The sequence below is a fragment of the Varroa jacobsoni genome, unplaced genomic scaffold, assembly GCF_002532875.2.
Source record: "Varroa jacobsoni isolate VJ856 unplaced genomic scaffold, vjacob_1.0 contig00298, whole genome shotgun sequence".
NCBI lineage: Eukaryota > Metazoa > Arthropoda > Arachnida > Mesostigmata > Varroidae > Varroa > Varroa jacobsoni.
The window spans coordinates 107,001-121,367 of record NW_019214445.1 but is presented as its reverse complement, the minus strand read 5'-3'; the positions used below and the strand labels follow the sequence as shown (position 1 = coordinate 121,367).

At 44.0% G+C, this 14,367-nt stretch overlaps 1 protein-coding gene across 6 annotated transcripts in view; it reads right to left on the bottom strand.

The window, feature by feature from the left end:
• Nucleotides 1–14,367, bottom strand: part of LOC111271051 (complement factor H) — a 55,197-nt gene that overhangs the window by 26,262 nt on the left and 14,568 nt on the right. For 2 of the 6 annotated variants that reach the window (XM_022851608.2, XM_022851611.2), the window contains exon 3: nucleotides 3,883–4,634. The exons of the other annotated variants lie outside the window; for them this stretch is intronic. The gene's annotated coding sequence lies outside the window, so the exon portion shown is untranslated. The remainder of the gene's footprint in view (nucleotides 1–3,882; nucleotides 4,635–14,367) is intronic. 6 annotated transcript variants of the gene reach the window in all.

Sequence of the window (14,367 nt, the reverse complement as noted above, 5' to 3'; positions counted from 1 at the left end):
GGGCCGAATAAATAGAGAAGAGGACAAAACTGCCAAGAGCACAAAGGCGCCACATTACACTGAATAGACGAACGGCGGCTAGCTGGTTCTGAAATTTATTCATTCACGAACTCACGAAATCTACTTACGTATGAGTCGGTATGTTTATGCGTACATAGAGCGTCACCACCGGCAGCTCTGTTCATTCGTCGTTTAAGTGTTGCTAGATAACAGCATCGAGTAGCGATCGACCTCAAGCTAAAAATACAACGTCGTTCACTGGACTTGTGGAAATTTGCAATGCGACTTCGTAGTAAATACATGCAGATCATATATTTAAAAAGGACAACATCTGCAAAGCAAAAAAGCCGTCCAGAACAGGCTTAATACCAATAATAGGTAGTATCAGAAATCGGTAGCGACGGAAACGCAGCCAAGGTAGAGGCTCCTTGAGACATGATTGTAGGCATCATGCCAGAGCTATCCGACTCTCTAGCAGACTGATTTCCGTGATTCAGCTGAAAGTGAGAGACATTCGAGAATGAATCGAAACGCCCAGATAGACACGTGCGAACCCACGTACACAGACAGTCACAGCCTTGATGTTGTGAGATTAGGTTGCTGCTCACTGGCCGCTCGTACTGCTGCAAGCAGACGCGAACCTTTGAATACAGCATAAAGCAGGCCGAGCGAGGAAAAAGGAGAAGGAGACGCAGTTGGCAATGCCAGTCAGCCGCGAAGAAGACTCTCAGGGCATCAGCGGTAGCAAAAATCGCTCGGATCTCGTCTCAGATCTCTCGCCATCGTATCAAATTGATGCCATCTCTGCTTGCGGCTTGATTCGCGGTTCGCGAACCTATTCCTGCTGGAACGAATCGTTTCTCCGGTTCATTATTCAGGACGGGCGAATAACAGGACCAGCAATGGCGTACCCGTGGTACCGGCGAGGCATAAGGCAAACTCGGAGACGAGACACAAGCGGCTTTTTTGTTGTAGACTTCGTCCAGTTTTCCGCCAATAATATGAGAAGAAAGGATCTGTTGCGCTATCGATGTACATAAGGCCCTAAATAGACCTGTTCGCCCTCTTTCCTTCTAAAAAGGAGACGAATTAAGACAACAGTATAAGTACAAAAGGCAACAGTAAAATCCAGGCTGACGTAAACCTGGGATTAAAGCAGATTTATGCGATGATATTCTCATAGTGCAAAGTGACACTATTCAGCTTTGTTATGATCTTTTCAAGACGCATTCCCATAGCCAAGCTGTACCAATTAGACCCTTTCATATGCCCATCTCATTAGCTCAAAGGCGACAAATCTGCTCATTCATCTAAGTATATATGGTTTGTCCACAATGAAGCAGAACAGCGACGACGGCAGCAACAAGTCAGCTCTCGCTCTAGAAAAAAGAGGCACCCACAAGTCGAAAGTCGACAGCGCGAGTGGGTGTGGTGATCCGACGCCGACTCTCTGAGCGAGTGAGTGACTATCATTGGCATCTGTGGCCAACAGCGACCGTTAAGAAAGATCCGACAAACATTTATGCACCCACCAGACACACACATGCCAGATACAAAGATCCGACACTTGAATAGGACATATATAGAACGTCCATTTTGGCATCGGTGATCGTGGCCTGCGGCGGCCTCTGCGGCCACATCGGCACAAAATTCAACAAGCCTTCCTATCTCTATAAAATTCCCGTTTATTCTCTGCACTTCGTAGCTGAGGCAGGCCGAGCCTCTATTTTAGGATGACAGAGCTGCGGTTATTGCAGTAATAGCAAGTACTATAAGAAACGGTATAGAGCTATTTCCTAACACAGTCGCCGCATTAAATCAAAATATAGAGCCAGTAATTTTAAAAAATAATGCGATAATTATCGAATAGTAGGGAAGAAATTCAAAATTATAATTACGAAGCGGTGTAAGGAATCGGATAAGGATCGACAGTGCCATCCTTGGGTCGCTGTTTAGCTGTGTGGTCAATGACTGATATAATCTTTTAAAAATTTATATCGGTTAAATCTAACATCGATAGCGCGGCCCGATTTCAACAGAACCCATTTTTTTTTTTTTTTAGTAAACGAAACCTTACGAGGATTTTAAAACAGAATCCCTACTGACCCTTTAGTCGTATAAACTTGTGCATCAGTACAAATCTCATCAGTATTGACACTCAGGGAAGCTGAATAGCCAACGTTGCGCGACAATAACGTCCCTTTATTCTTTCCAGAAATTGTAAGTGTCCAAGTCTGTTACAAGTTCTTGGTATCAAAGGCTAAGAGATATATACACATATGAACAAGCCTCATTTACGAAGACCAGGTTACCAAGTTGTTATAGGCAGTTAAAAGCGCAACAAAAGCAACAGCTGCGGTAGCCTAGACGTTCAACGTAGCGTACATTCTTTACCGGGCGCGTCAACAATGGAACATGCAATAGGCCAAGCTTATTGTTTGTGCTTATAGAACAGTAACCAAATGACACATTCGTCTATTCAAATGTCTATAAATTGCCTCGTGAGCCTTGAAAATGTCAGTGGTGAAGCTGTTATTATCTGTACTATGATGATATTACTCAGCACCTATCTCAAATCACCCGTAACCCCGTCCTTAAATTTTGTCAACAGATCATATTCGTTGAAGTCAAATCACCTAACTTCTGACGTGCATCCGCACGTACGCATTTTGGTAGCCTTCGACGACAGCTGACCGGCTTAACTTATCCCACTCGTAGCTTCCGACCCGGTAACTAAACGAGAAAATATTCACAAGCGAAGCTTCCTGGCTTCTTCCTTCAGCAGTATGCTGAAGCAGGACGGGAATGTCTGCGGACTGCTCCCGGAGAGGCCTCCGTCACTCTCGAAATCGGCCCAGCTGTACGGTCATCCCAGGGTGGCCTCTTATTTCTTACCGCACATCGGGTTACAATCGCATAATGATAGAGCAAATAGTAAACAGACCACAGCGAAGGTCGGTGTGGAGGAAGCAGACGCGCGTTTTATGAGAGGCGTTTGTATGAGTACAAACGATCTTTGGAGAAAGGCTTAGTAACATTGAGTTGTACACATTAGTTAGTTAAAGTGAAATAGGCCGACTCTAAGGAATACTTCTATATCGTAGTCCGCATTCAGAATGTTCATTTAGAAAGACGTTTACCCTAACTGCTTAATTAAGGGGTAAACTGGACTTCTCTGCAAATTAATGCCATTTCTTAAAAAATCACGACAACACGTTTTTGTACGTTGTGCGTTGGCGTGGTATTGTATAACAATCGTGTCTTTGAAGTACAATAGTAACGCACGTACATGCACACAAAAACAGTCGGACATTTCTGCTATTATCTTACAGGTCTATTTAGGCCTAGTCGAAAATTAAAGTGGCCATCGTAGCATTGCATATAGATACCGCTGTTCGGAGCAGATCCGGTTCAGACCACGAGATGGCTCATAGCATGCCTACTTTGCCTAGCGCCTGCTGGCCGCTCTGATCTTCCCATACGAGGTTCGAACGGAGTGCCCCACGTTGTGAAGGTAAGGTTAGCGCTTGAAAAATATTCATTTTATGACCTATATTTAAGCGACTCCTAAAAACGATAGTAGCTAATGCGTTATAGAGTCAGTTGTCCCAACTGGATCTATTTGTAGAACATATGCGTTAAAAAAAATTGAGAAGTTCTTAAATAATAATTAATCGTAGGAGAACAATAGATGACACAAATTGGTTGTGTCATGTATCCAAAATTAAGTAATAAAAACATATCCGTTAAAAATATTTTAGCAATGCATGGGAATTTTACTGAAGTGTCTCATGACATAACCCGAAGTACACAGTTTTTCGGGTAACGATAAGAACGTCAACCGTCACTAAGCCATATTATTATTTTGGTGATATTCCTTACCTTTTTTTTTTTAATTCTATTCTTACTTCTCATCATTTGGCTGTTATCTTACAATGCCCAGTTTCATTAAGCGTTCCGCTTCACGCTGCGTCTGTCCATCGACAAGACTGAGGTGTCTCGATTCTTCGAGTGTTGCCCGTTCTCGGCGTCACTGTTCAACAGTAATGTCTTATCCACTTCCTGCTGTAGAGGCAAGGATCCTTTATGAGCTTTTTCCACGACGATTATGGCATCTACCACTATATATACATTCAGCACACAACTCTATCTGTTGTATATATACGAGAAGCCAAGAACCACTGAGCACTACGGTTACGATGACAGCAGCAGATTAGATTGTCCTCTGCGTTATTCGACTTGCGTCTCGGCGATCGTCTCACAACTACCGAGTGATGTTTCTGTCCTTTTCCAAAACGAATCCGGACGAATTTCTTGCTAGCGCTGGATTAGTGCAGAGACATGGCCCGCGCTGCAGTCAAGGCCGACGCGTTTGACTCGTCTAGCGCGCATCATCTGATCACCTTTAACTGTCGTCCCCTTGGCAATCGAATATGTGTCAGCTAGCAAATAGCAGCAGGTAGAACGAAGATGGCCAATAGGGATACTACAAGAAAATTTTTCGTCCTCGTTTCTCATGTCCCATTCAGCTTGAAGACATCATTGTTCCACTTCATCATGGGAAGCTTATCGTCTACTCGATACCACGGCCGGTAGACTGAACCGGTGGGTTGCTGGGGCCCAGAGAGTTTCATCTTTAGTCAAAAAATATAAGAGGCCAGTGTTAGCTGATGGGTAAGTGAAACTTCGTTTGCGCAGTCCACAAACAATAGCCTATTTTCCTACCCAAAGGTTGCATTCTCAATTCTCTCTAATTAGTGACCATAGATTTCAGCAGTGGATGTTCGGTGTCGGCGATAGAGTTGACGGGATCGCTTATTTTAGAGTGCTGTCAATACAAACGAGAGGCAACGCGTCGATCAGCTAGAAAATAGAAAAAAAAACACTTTCCTTTTTTTTGGGGAGAGCGTTAAACAATATTTCAGTAATTTCCTCAATAAGCTTTCATAGACTGCACGTAAATTATAATGAAATGGCGGGTTTTTTTCTCTGAATTGTTTAATTCAGAAATAAATATCAGTTTAACAATAGTAATTATGGAACTATTAGTAATTATAATATTTTAGCTATTGCTTTGTTCGTCAAAGGCAGATCTTTTACGTGTGCACACAATTTATCTCCATTTGGTTCTGTTTTGACGTGAATAAGACACTCTAGTCCTCTGTCCTTCTTCTATTATATGTAATGGGTAAATCCAGATAAGCTGACTTCGTGTTAATTAAAGCTTTCTGTAAATGTATACATTAACGTGTATATAGTAGCAACATGAGCGTCTACTAGATGGTCTAATAGATGGTTATATAAATATCGTTTATATACGTGTCAAGTGATCGATTTTGACAAGCACAGGAAGGAAAGCGGCCAAAAAAGTTTCAAGTCTTCGCTTGTTGCCCCTAGACGTTCGTGTGAAACAAAAGAAAAAATTATATTGTCTACATTTATATAGTAAAGACTGACTGTAAACAAACCTTCGGGTCGGTGTCCGGCTTTCCCGTTCTGGGCAAGAAAAGCTTTTAAAAGGCGTTTTTGAAATCTCTCAAGTAAATAATTGAGGTGTGGTTACACAGTACCGCAGCGGTCCAATTAAACATGGACAAAAAAGGCAGTCTTTGTTCTTCAGACCTACCTGCTATCATGTAACGTACCGTTTCTACATTCAATCAGTAACTGTCGAGACCCTCAAAACGATGGAAAGTACGCATAAAATAACAAACGATGAAAAGTCAAATAGAATAATACCAAACACGGGGTAGGCTCGAAAGTTGTTAGCCGAAAATCACACCGCTCATATCGTTCTATGCTGTTTGTCTGCGTTTATTTCTATTGTTTAGTTCTGCTATTGTCGTTATTGTGCTTAATAGTGATGATATTGTGAATCTTCTTCTCCGGTAAACTCTCTTCCTGTATGAAATTCGTACCGCATCGTACGCGCTCACTCGTCATGCTGGATCGTGGCAAACCGATGACGATCTTGTTTAATATCGCGTTTCTCAAACAGATCCACGGTCTGTCCACCTAACCGGCAACATAGACCATATGGTCGAATAGCCAGCTTCTATGGAGGAGTCTCATACCCGATCAAGCACTACCGCGGACTAATATTTCTCAGATATAACAGATCCTCGTCCGCCATTTGCTTGCTTAATTCATAGAAACGGCAATGGATGATAGGGTGTGAAGCATCCAAAACAACTCCAAACCAATTGGGTATGCATTGTCTGTGCTATAATGATAGTGATCGCCGTTGCTGTTAGATCGTTTTGTTATCGGGACACACGGATGGCCTATGTTTTGTGTTAATAGTAGTATGTATGCTTCGCAAAGCTCCACGTCCAGTTGTCTCGGATCGATCCAATTTTTCCATGTTCATTTCGTAAAGGCCTTGGCCATTCAGTCGGCCTTTCCTTTTCGTCATCCTTGTCACCCTGTTACCTCGCATTAACCTAATGCGTCGTATCAATGTCTTCGGATGCATAGACTATTAAACATGTCTGATCATCAGCTGATGATTCGGTTGCTAGCAGCCGGCCATTCTATTATTAGTTTTCTGCACTGACAACTATTTACTAGCAGGGCAATGGCTTCCAGTTACCTGCAAAATGGTGACGTACCGCTGTGGAAGTTCGACTTTCGAAAAAAACTTTATTATATATAAACCCTTCTGCCATAATTGTTTGCAGAGCTTCTGCAGGAGGCCGCGGAACTCCTGCAACAACTAGATGTTTCCCAAAGAGTTAGCTCGCGTCCATAAGAAATAATTGTGACGAATAAACACGCTTCCCTCTACTCGCGCCGAACCTGGGCTCTATACTGTTACCGCGCCGCTCGTTTCTAGGGCTGCCCATCTACAACTGTGTCGCTCCGGATCTAGTTATCTATCTATAAAATCTATTATACCTGTTTACCGGCTGTTCTTTACTACTGCCTGTACCGCGTGGTTCCGTTTGCCGTGTTCTGCTACAGCAGCGGTGGTGACTTTATATCAGTATTCGATTCCTCGGCCACGGCGTACAATGGCAGCGCCAAACCAACATCGTCGCCTTCGACCGACCGGAGGAGCGGTAAGATGGAGGTCTAAAACACCAACAGACTGATAAAAACAGCAAGAACAAGAATGGCTATGCTGAGCCCCGATGTGCAGACGACTATTGAGTCGTCAGCGAATTGTAGCCATAGAAGCTGTCGAGCGGCGGCGGTAACCAGCTTAACCCCTGTACTGATGCCGCTGGTGATGATGGCTGAGTGACGCGAGCTAGCTAACGTCGCCAGCCAGCCAGCCAGCCAGCCAGCCAACCATCCAGCCAGCCAGGGACGGAATATCGGACACAGTCAGCGGCAAACATAGCGATGAGCAGCCATATGAAAAGAACCGGAGGGCCAAGCCTGCGACGACGTCGACGAAACAGACCGGATGGGCTAAGGCAGCAATACGGCCAGCAGCAAGAAAGGCTGCGTCCTGAGTTGCTCGCTAGATTCTGTCTGGCTGGGGCCACAGAGCAGTGCTATAAGCCCCTGGCTGCAATCAACCTGCAAAATCTCGGCGGCTGGAGGTGGAGACCACACCGAAGCAATATAAACGAAAGAGGGGCGAATAGTACGCTAAGTCAAGAGCCCCAAACGCGCCTATGTTTATTTGCCTCCGGCAACACAGAAATTCAATGATAAATAAAAGATACGTAGAATTTTCTGTCTACATTTATACAAATAAACACACACGGTACGTTTGGATACGAAAGCAACCACACGAGCTGGTTGATTGTCAGGCAGTTTAGTTGTATAAATTAAAACGAATAGTTAATAGTGTTGAATGGCTATAAACATTTATCCAATACAGCAGCGTGACAGAACGCGAAATATACGTTGAGGCTTCATAAACAATAATAACAACTCCCGACTGAGTACAGAAAAAACTTTCAGCTTGAACTCCCGTAAAGCAATGTGCCGTATATGAAGGTAGGCGGATACGTGATTACTGGGAGCGACCGTAGACCAGCTGGAGGCCAGCCTATGAACTCGGGCGTTATGGGAGGCGTAATCTACCACCTGAATAGGTAGAGAACGACTGCTCTAGTAACTGCAATTTACCTGGGCAACAGTAGTTAATATCAAATAACTTGACTGAATGAACTACAACTGAAACTGACCGTCGTCGTATTACTTTTTTATGCTAAGTAAGTTGCAGGCCACACTTAAGCGACCACTGACCTAAAAACAAAAAGAAAAAAAGAGACCTTCAAAACTTCTTGCTGAAACCGGAAGGTGACGATCTTCATGAAAATCAAGCACCTTTTTCCCATGCTTTCACGCTAAAATTATAGTAGCACTAAAAGTAGATAACGCAGTACAAACGCCCTAAACTTGCATTCGCCGAGCAAAAATTGGACAAAAGTCGATGCTTGATAGATAATAACGATTGTTGATTAATTGATCAGCGACAACGCATGCGTGGACGTGTTAGTAATGCCAGAGGATTACGAAAGGATATAATTTTGATCTGGTGCCACTTCCCCGTCTGATGTAAGTCTGATGCGAGACTAGCTGTTAGGTACCATTCGGGCCTTAAGGACGAGAAGTTGATTGAGTTGACGTTAGTTTGCCTATGACAACAGCTGCTAGTTGAGTATACCTACGGGAGGGCTTCGTGGGGACACAACTTCTAGAACTACCCCACGAGACTCCTAGTGGGGCAGATTCTCGCTGCTAAAAAGGCAATTCCGAGGACTTGTTCATATGAAAGTAAATAGGTGAATAGGCCGCAAAGGAGTATACTGCATGCATATGAAAGCGAACAAGCTTCTCTAACGACCTCGGAATCGGGTAGGATTAGTTCCAAATTGGTGCTGACCCGTACAGGGAATGAAAATTACATTATTCATAACTATTACACGGCACGTCAGTCGATTGCCTGAGTCAAAATTTCTTCGTTATTGCAGTCGAAGCCTTGCATGTGCCCTGCTTCTGCTAGCGTCACTGTTGACCTACTGAAGTGACGTCATCCTGAATGACCGACACAGCGAGACACAAAGCACGTCGTTACCATATAATGCTTGCGTACTTATGGCTCGTGCACGCACGCGTCGCCGGCATCGACGTGACAGTATCGTCGTCATCAGATTACCGAAAACAATAACACCTTATCGCCGTAACGGAACGCCCCCAAAGTGGGGTTATTTTGTCATATTAACCCACCACCTTCGAACCGTTGCAAGCATCCGACTACATAATACACTGCACACACTCAGGATAGACGCGCTGAACGGGACGTTTCAGTTGTGACATGTGCATAACCACAGCACTGTAATTAGGCCAACAACTATTCTCCAATCAAGCATTACCAAAGTCTGCCAGTACCTCTCTTTCTGTGCAAACGGAACTACTATCCAATCAATACATGAACCGCTGCTGTTGGTACCATGAGTTAGGAAGAACCGAATCGACGCGATCTTCAAATGTCCGTGTTTTTGATCTTAGCTAGCACGTCTGCTGTACGCCTCTTATTTAATTATCTCTAAGGTATTGAGGGGAATAGCGTGTAACGGCGATATTCTCTTGACTATTTAATTACAGGTTAGTGGAGACATTTTCACCAGTTTTCGCTCGACGCCGGCCGCTAGAAATGTGTCTACCTATAAACAACTATTTGAAGCGAGGGCAATTTCCATAGCTACGCAAGACTGGAAAGAGTGCCCCGTTTCTTGTGTCAGCGTATCAGATCTGTTATATTAATGGGACTACTCTAGCGGGACAGGGAGACAATAGCAAAGCTTCCTTTGTCAGGCGCATGTCTGACTCACGAGAATAGGCACTCAATAACATTTGTTCGAAGCGAATGGAGAAAATGACCAAACTTCTAACTTACATTACTCACTGATCCTATTTCTCGTTTGTACTCTGTCCAATAAACGTTGTTTGAGCGCTTTTTCTACGTGCTGACTTACGTGATGACGGTCCAACGTCAGCAAGGGACTTTTGCGCATATCGATAATTGCGAGGATAGAATGACCGTTGGAGCCCCATAGAGTGAGATGAGTTAACGAGAAACCCATATTTTGTTGTTCTATTCGTTTAAAGCAGATGTATTGCATAAAGTAACATTGCAACAAAATACCTAACTACGTAAGTTGTCATTAGTTGAGCGACATTAGCTGGTCAGAGCAGTCGACGCACAGATATAGCATCTTCGACTATTTCGACGCCCCCCTGGCAGCCTGGTAAATGTCTCTCTCGGTGCTCAATGAGCCCCGCTAGAACAATTCTTTAAGTTGAACTTTATCGAAATTCCCTACAAGATGTTATTAGCAGCAGCTTAGCGGCACCCGTTAGCTAATAAAGCAAGCAGACAAAAACGAAGCCAATCAGATAGAGCAAGTAACGATCCGTAGCATCCGTACAAAGTGTCCAGCAGTTTCATAAAAATTCAGCTCTTCTAGACTGATCATGGACATCGGCAAGCTGACACGGTGGAAATCGGCTGAGAAGCTGCTCACCAGACGTCGACAGGTGGATGGTACGATGATGGCTCATTGAGGTGCCTACATTGGACCTTCCGGCCGGTATTTTCTCGGTTAGAGTCTAATAATGCGTAGTTGGCTCTAGCGTTTCGTTACCGGCATACAATCTGGTGAATAAACAACAGTTCGTTTTTACTACCGCCTTCGAATCTATCGTTTTTATATTTTCACTTATGCTGAAGTAAAACGTAGACACTTGTTTCTATGTGGGCAGTACGCTGGTACACTTAAATAGCAAATCTTATTACTCTTCTGTTGAAATCGAAAGGGTTCTGTCATGTTAAGTTTATCAAGTTCACAGGTCAGCGAGGGTCTTGCTCGTATCCCGGCAGTTATTGTCGTCCGAGATAGTACGATGTCAGCATAGCCACTGCAATAGCGTTCCAGTGGCCATCGGCTCCAATGCTGCTTTTTTTCTGCGTAATGTTGTCCTATTCTAAGAGCGATGACAGCAGCGGCATGACCTGCAACAGCTGTTCAAGACGGGACTTCCCTGTGAGCGAGTTAATGGCAACGAAGACAGTGATGGTGGGGAACAGACCCAACCAGATTGACGATACCAGATTTACTGACAGCGGGAACAGTCAAAGCTACATCAGCGCCGTAGTATCAACCGTACAAGTTGTAAGCAGTAGCAGTCGTAGCTACGCCACTATACGATACCACGTCCGTAGCCAGCTAGCTAGACGCGGCTAGTCGTGTTCGCCATCGTTGTAATTGCTCTTGGCAAAATAGCGGACAGCATGTCACGATTGGCCCAATAGACAGAGGATGACGACGCTGGCGGCCGGAGAATGGCTGTTCTTGCGGCAGTGGTCGTGATGGTTGCCTAACACCGCGGTGTGTACAGCATTCGTAGAATCTGCATGGGATGATGATGATGACGCCGGTGATAGTGGAGAGGAAAGCAAAAAGGAAAAAGAAGAGGAAAGCAAGCACACACACACACACAGGAAGACGTAAACAACGATAGACACTTGTCTGACCAGAATAGGCAGCATCAGCTGAATCGACATCGTTTGTAACTGGTTAGTTAGTTAGTACAGCAGCCATCGCCTGCGACCCAGCGTCAAGCAGGGGATCGCTAACCCTTGCGCTACCTGTGAAGTCGAGGTCTATCTGAATTATGACTATTACACCATAATTACACTAAAGAAATCGAATGAAACCCTTTGCTTTGTTGTGTTGAAAAGAGAATTTTAGCTTTTGTAGTTTGTGGAATTTTAACAGAATAAGCCGAACAGGGTAGAGGCGTCTGATTATATGGACGATCCGGGTAACCGAGAAGGTTCATTTGCGTACGAAACACGTTGAAGGTTTAATTTGGTGTGTCCACCTTCGTAGGGGATTGACTCGCACACACCCACATCCGCGCCCTATTACCCGTCCAGTTTTTATTACATATTATAGAAAACGAGGCAAATTCGCTTTTCGAACTGATTATTTGTTGTATGATATCCTTTTTCCGAGCATAATATACGCACAAACATTTATAAAATGCCCTTTTTTCAGCGAAAACACAGAGTTGTTCATAGGAAAGCTGAGGCAACAGGTTAACAAATGGATATCTAGCAGCATTTTTCTTCTCAGATGGCGTTACATGCTACCGGGACCGCCCGTACAAACAAATAAACCTTTAAAAATGGTCTAAGAAAAAGTCGGCTAACAGGCTAAGCCGCAAATCTATCCGGTCGAATGGCAAGTTTCATAGAACCATTTCATAGCACACAATACGCAACCTGCACTTACACTATCTCGATGCTTCAATGATAGGATTTCCTTTTTTTTTTTTTTCTCATGATATTTTAACCGCGCACTATTAAGCTAAGCTCTGCTGCAATAGGAAAATACTTAGTTGAACTTTTGTCTTTCATTCATTTGTCGCCCAATTGACACGCTTCATGCTACTTGCGTTTTTCGTCCCCAGCTTCTTATAGACACGAAGAAGGTTTTTCTTGGCGAGGGCTTCCGACCCGACGCTCGCTTATTTTGTCATGTCTTTTTCTTCGGCTACGACTGCTCGAACGGTTAGGGCTATTGCCTTTTCTGCTTCGTTGCCTATCACTTCTGTTCAAGTTCGGCGAGAACGTGTGTGTGATACTATACGAAGTTATGCTTTATTTTACGGCGGCATTGTCGACTGAGCGGCCAAAACCGACGACGAAAGCAAGAATTTTTTTTTTTTTTTTTCCACTTTTTGAACGTGTTTGTATGTGTGTGCACTTCGTGACGTCGCTTCTGTTGTTATGACCACTTTTAGGCCTAGTCGGTGTTATACTTTATTTAGGCGGTTTCACGCCAAAAGGATTGTGTTAGCAGGTGGTAAACACATAATAATTATGATTGCTTTATTACCGCCATTGAGCATCGGGACCCGGAGAGCTATCAAATAAAATTCGACAATATGTCGTGGCCGTTGTCGTCGTCATCATGATCGGAACGAGGATTTGGTGAAGACTGTCACAAAAAATGTTCTGCTCAACTGATGACAGAAATGTCGTCAGCAGCCCTCACAGAAAAAATTAGTAGAAGTTGGAGGCGCTCAAAATACCGATACGCCCCCCCCCCCCCCCCTTTCCACATGAATATATGACGCAATGAAACGACACAGCGTTCTTGCGATAATGCTCAACACGTACGCGGTTCTATTATTTGCATGCAAAAAGTGGTCCGTTCTCTAGCATTGAGGCACCCAATAACACATTCTTAAAGCGTATATCTAGCCAGTTCTTTACAAGCGCCAGCTGAACGCTTACTGAGAAATGCTCTTTTTGCGCGCTTCGGTGTTTTTGGCAGGCCTATAGACAAAAACATAGACAAATTATGATACTGTAATCATCCATTTCTAGTTCGTTTTCCGTCTGATATTATATGAATATAGATTTGATGTCTCGCTGAAATGGGCCATTTCGTGATTTGTCTAGTGGTGGCACAGATCTAAAATTTGCTAAAAAAAAAATCGCGATTTACTTCTGAGAGGGTATTTTTGTACTCCACCCAGTGCCTCGTAAACGTCTCTCCTTTGACAGAATCAACAATCTCTATTGCAAGATATCATATAATATATATGACACATTGTCCCGTCGCCTTTGAAGATGTTTACGCTAAGTCCCTAGACAAGGCGCTTCGACAATCGATCCTGCGTTTCCGAGCAATGACAACTGCGCCTGGTCTAGTTTCGAGGCACTGCCGTCGTTAGCGTTGCATAACTTGCTCCCTGTCATCAGTCGGTTGCCAACCATCAGTCCGATATCATTCGGTGAATCGTCTTAGACAAAAGGAACGACTTTTTTCTTTCGCCCTTCTGCCTCGCGTTCTGTCTTTCTTCATTCCCGCTTGTTTCCCCAGCAATAAACGAATGCCAAAAATCTACCGAAACAAGTAAAACAAACGTGAAAATGGATCTGAATCAAGCTCATACACACCAAGCGCAGTCGTGTGCGTACGTACGTACGTACGCACGCGTGCGCGCCTGTAATACGTAGAGGGTACGTTAATAGCTAGCCGAATTGGAAACAGTGGCCATTTAGATCGACGTAGTTCAATTGAAAAGAGCTGCTGCAGCAGCGCCAATAACAAGCAATTTTGGCTCGTTTCGGCTTTTTTTTTTCTACGTTTGTGCTTTTGTAATTTCGTGCTTTACCGCAGCGCTTTCCAACTGTCTTTTGCCATCCACTCAACGCTTGCCAAACCTAGAGCTGAGCGAAGATTTAGGGAACGAACTAGCTGGAGCCGCGGTAGACAGAATAGTGACGATTTCGATACCATTGTGTGTATCTGCGTGTTCGTCCATTGCGGGCGCATCGTTGACTGGCACCTAACGTAAAATGGAGTGTTCTGATTTCTTTTTTCTTCG